This window comes from Penaeus vannamei, chromosome 11, assembly GCF_042767895.1.
Source record: "Penaeus vannamei isolate JL-2024 chromosome 11, ASM4276789v1, whole genome shotgun sequence".
In the NCBI taxonomy this organism is placed as follows: Eukaryota; Metazoa; Arthropoda; class Malacostraca; order Decapoda; family Penaeidae; genus Penaeus; species Penaeus vannamei.
The window spans coordinates 10,731,310-10,736,309 of record NC_091559.1 but is presented as its reverse complement, the minus strand read 5'-3'; the positions used below and the strand labels follow the sequence as shown (position 1 = coordinate 10,736,309).

At 29.1% G+C, this 5,000-nt stretch overlaps 2 non-coding genes across 2 annotated transcripts; both read left to right on the top strand.

Moving 5' to 3' along the window:
- The first annotated feature begins 2,718 nt into the window (after positions 1 to 2,718).
- Positions 2,719 to 2,791, top strand: TRNAR-UCG (transfer RNA arginine (anticodon UCG)). The gene has a single exon. It is a non-coding gene; the product is annotated as a tRNA-Arg (tRNA).
- Positions 2,792 to 4,286: 1,495 nt separating this feature from the next.
- Positions 4,287 to 4,359, top strand: TRNAR-UCG (transfer RNA arginine (anticodon UCG)). The gene has a single exon. It is a non-coding gene; the product is annotated as a tRNA-Arg (tRNA).
- Positions 4,360 to 5,000: the final 641 nt, after the last annotated feature.

The following is a 5,000-nucleotide window of genomic DNA, read 5'->3' as shown; positions in this document are numbered from 1 at the left end:
GAAATGAAAGCATATCTGCCTCTCCGTCAGATGTATTTACTTTTATTTATCTATCTATATGGTAGATATGCATGTCTAGACTGATACACATGAATTTATTTGTGCATATGCATGTTATACTATATACAACTAGGTGTTGATGACAACAGTATGTGAGAGGAAGGCTTTGATCTCGATAGAATCTGTTTTTAGAACTGAAAGAGATTGAGCACATTGAATAAATGAAGGAATATATGAAGCCAAACGATGATAATAAACTTATTGTCCGTAAAATTAACATTCATTGGGGTCGGGCCTCGCACAGTTTTAACAAATAAGCTGTTAATCTATAGTCTGCATTAAAAGAAAACTTAATCATGAGGCTGAAAAGAAACAATTGATTATCCTGATTAAGTTTAGAGAATACATTCTTTCAACAGCTCGTAATTTTTTTTTCGTTGCTGTCCATTTTTCTTATAGGAAAACATCAGGGGAAAAAATCACAATTTCCATTGACTTTAAAGTGGCGCCGAAATAAAGATAAAATCAGGTTTGATTTCGAAAATTCATTGCTTGCTTGTTCCATCTTTATCATAGTTATTCTTATCACCATTACTATTATCATTATAATCATTATTTATATTACCTTTATTCTTTTATCAGCATCATCATGATAATTATTATGATTATGATTTTTATCACTGTTATAATTATTATTATCATCATTATATTATTATTATTATTATTATTATTATTATTATTATTATTATTATCATTATTATTATTATTATTATTGTTATTATTATTATTATTATTATTATTATTATTATTATTATTATCATTATTATTATTATTATTATTATTATTATTATTATTATTATTATTATTATTATTATTATTATTATTATTATTATTATTATTATTATTATTAATCTTATTAATCTTATCATCATCATCATCATCACAATTATAATGTTTATTATCATGATCCTCATTACTACTTCTATCATTATTATTACTTTTATTGCCATTTCAATATTCTTATTATTATCACCATTGTCGTTATCATCATCATCAACAACAGTATCGTCATTATGAAAGAAAATGGTGATGGAAATAATAATGATAATAGCAGTATAATAATGATGATGATGCTAATGATACAACAACTACTAATAATGATAATAACAATAATAGTAGCGCTAATAATAGTAATGATAATAATAATGATAGTAGTAATAATAATTCTGATGATAATAATGATAATGATAAGGATGATGATGATAGTGATAATAATAATAGCAATAATAATGATGATGATAATAATAACAATAATGATGATAATGATAATACTAATAATGATAACAGATCAATAAATAAACAATAATGATAATGGTATTTCAAAATCACAGTAACAATAATAATAATGAATAATGATAATAACTACAATAGCTGTTACTAACAAGTAAAACAATGAAAACACTACTACATATAATAACTTAATAATAGATATAATAATAAAGGTAATGAGACTTACACTCATAAGCCTTCGTTCTATTACCCGAGATAATTTTTTAAGAGAGCAAACTTTTATAATGAAAAAGTTTTGGGTTATTATTACTGCACGGCTCGTCGTTAGATTCTCAACTAAGGAGGGCAAATAGTGAATAAATGATTAAGCTGCATCGAAAAGTCCATAGAATGATTTATTATAACTTTAAGAACAATTGTTGTGATGTCTCTCTCGACGTGAACCTGCAGGGGGGAAACTAGGAATTTTAGAGGGCACGGGTCTTGGCCACAAAAAGGGCACAATATGAATTTTAATTTATAGGGGATTATAGCCTGAATGATGTTCTTCAGATTTAAAAACGGAAGAAATATTACAAAGAATTTTAATGATCATAATTATTTGCGCTGAACCAAACAAAAATGCAATAAACAGTCTCAACGCCATTCCAAGATCAAGAGAAAGAAAGTGCCCTAGAAAAAAGGACACTTTCACCCCTTTGAGAAAAAGGGCAGGGGTTCGGACCCCACAAACACACACACACACGCGCGCACACACACACACACACACACACACACACACACACACACACACACACACACACACACACACACATTATTGAAACAATGGTAAGTAAAAAATGATAGAGAAAGCAAGATGAAATTCATTTGTATCGCGGACTGAAAAATGGACTTGAGTGTTAAGGCCATACACACGATATCAATCATTCTTTCTTTCCCTTTCACTGTCTTCGTTAATATTTACAATGAATACCTTTTCTCTCCCTCTCTTGATCTCTCCCTCCTCCTCTCTCTCTCTCTCTCTCTCTCTCTCTCTCTCTCTCTCTCTCTCTCTCTCTCTCTCTCTCTCCCTCTCTTCTCTCTCTCTCTCTCTCTCTCTCTATATATATATATATATATATATATATATATATATATATATATATATATATATACACACACACACATATATATACATACATCTATATATATATATACATATATATATATATATATATATATATATATATATATATATATATATATATATACATACATCTCTCTCTCTCTCTCTCTCTCTCTCTCTCTCTCTCTCTATATATATATATATATATATATATATATATATATATATATATATATATATATATATATATAGTATTAGTTAAGCCACGATCAGTAAATCCCCATCGGTGAATATAAGAAAGAGATATGACACTAAGGTACTATGACCGCGTGGCCGAGTGGATAAGGTTTCTGATTTCGGATCTGAGGTACGCAGGTTCGAATCCTGCCGCGGTCCATTTCCAACTCTATTTTTCTTTTCTTTTTTTTTTATCAAAACAAAAGACATCATGTACTAGTCACTATGACAACAGAATTTTTTTACTTGAATAGCGGACCAACTATTTATTCCCAAGAAAATAGTTTAAAAAATTAAAATCATTTTTTTCAGGTTTCCCAACGATATTGTGCCGTTCGCGAAAGAAATAACAAAAATAAATAAATAGATAAATAAATAAATAAATAGAATAAATAAATAAACAAATGCAAATTGTATGTGTCATTATGGCATTGTTTCTTCCGTCCCCAAAACAAAAATAAAATACATTTGGCGGAAATACAACACTCTCATGCGCTATATCACGCCCATTGTCTATAAATATTTTTTTATTTTGATTTCCAAAATAATAAATCCTGGTTCAAAGAATTCTTCGTCTGTTTCCATTCAACTCCTCGAAGACTTGTAGTAAGACACAATTGCACTTCCTCCAGGTGGGGCTCGAACTGAGACATTCCTTTGCTTCTGATCTTTGGAAGGGAGGAGGTACGCTTGCCTTATTTGGGTGCTGGGAATTTTATTTATTCATTTATTTATTTATTTATTCTATTTTATTATTATTATTTTTATTATTGTTATTATCATTATTATTATTATTATTATTATTATTGTTATCATTATTATTATTTGTTTGTTTGTTTGTTTCCTCCCACCGACATTTCATTATCACCAGACTTGCTCGCTATTCAAGAAAAAAAAAGAAAAAAAAAATCTCGCTTGGTAAACATCCCTCTACCACACGATGTGTCAACAGATCAAGTAACATGTGTTACTGGAAAGACGTTTAATAATTTGTATTTTCCTTCTCCCGCATGTCCGGTTATGATACTGGCTCTGTATTTGACTAGACATGCATGTCAGTATACACAGAAACATGCACGCACACACGCATGCATGCTCGCACACATGCACGTTCGCACGTAAGCTCACACATACATTGGCACACACACAGACACACAAACACACACACACACACATTATTGAAACAATGGTAAGTAAAAAATGATAGAGCAAGCAAAATGAAATTCTTGATATAACACTTGAGTGAAAAGGCCATACACACGATATCAATCATTCTTTCTTTCCCTTCCACTGTCTTCGTTAATATATACAATGTATCCCTTTTTCTCTCCCTTTCTGGATCTCTCCCTCTTCCTCTCTCTTTCTATCTGTATATGTATGTATTTATGTACGTTTATGATTATTTATTTACACACACACACACGCGTCTATCTATCTATCTATATATACACATATATACATACATCTATATATATACATATATATACATATATATATATATATATATATATATATATATATATATATATATATATATATATATATATATATATATATATATATATATATATATATATATATAGTATTAATTAAGCCACGACCAGTATATCCCCATCGATGAATATAAGAAAGAGATATGACTCATATTTACTATGACCGCGTGGCCGAGTGGATAAGGTTTCGGACTTCGGATCCGTAGTACGCAGGTTCGAATCCTGCCGCGGTCTATCTCTCACTCGCTTTTTCTTGTCTTGTTTTTTTTTTGACAAAGCAAAAGACATCATGTACTAGTCATTATGAAAACAGATTTTTTTCTTGAATGGCGGAACAAACCATTTATTTCCAAGAAAATAGTTTTAAAAAATGAAAATCCCAATTTGTTTTATATTTCCCAACGATATTGTGACGTCCGCGAAAGAAATAAATTTAAAAATACACATCAATTTGTCTATGTATTTGGCGGAAATACCATACTTTCATGCGCTATGTTATGACCATTGTCTATGGTTAATATTTTTTTATTTTGATTTCCTATGAAAGAATTCTTTGTATTCATTCAACTCCTCGAAGACTTCTAGTAAGACATAATTGTACTTCCTCCAGTTTTTTTTTTTTTTTTTTTTTTTTTTTATTCCTCCCACCGACATTTCATTATCACTAGACTTGCTCGCTATTAAAGAAAAAAAAATGCTGTGGACTAATTAGATAAAGATGAAAAAAATACTGAATAGATAAATATATGTATCCATATATATGTAGTCTAAATCGCGCACAAGTGAATATATGTATATGTGTATGTGTGTGTGTGTATGCGTATATGTAAATATATATATATATATATATATATATATATATATATATATATATA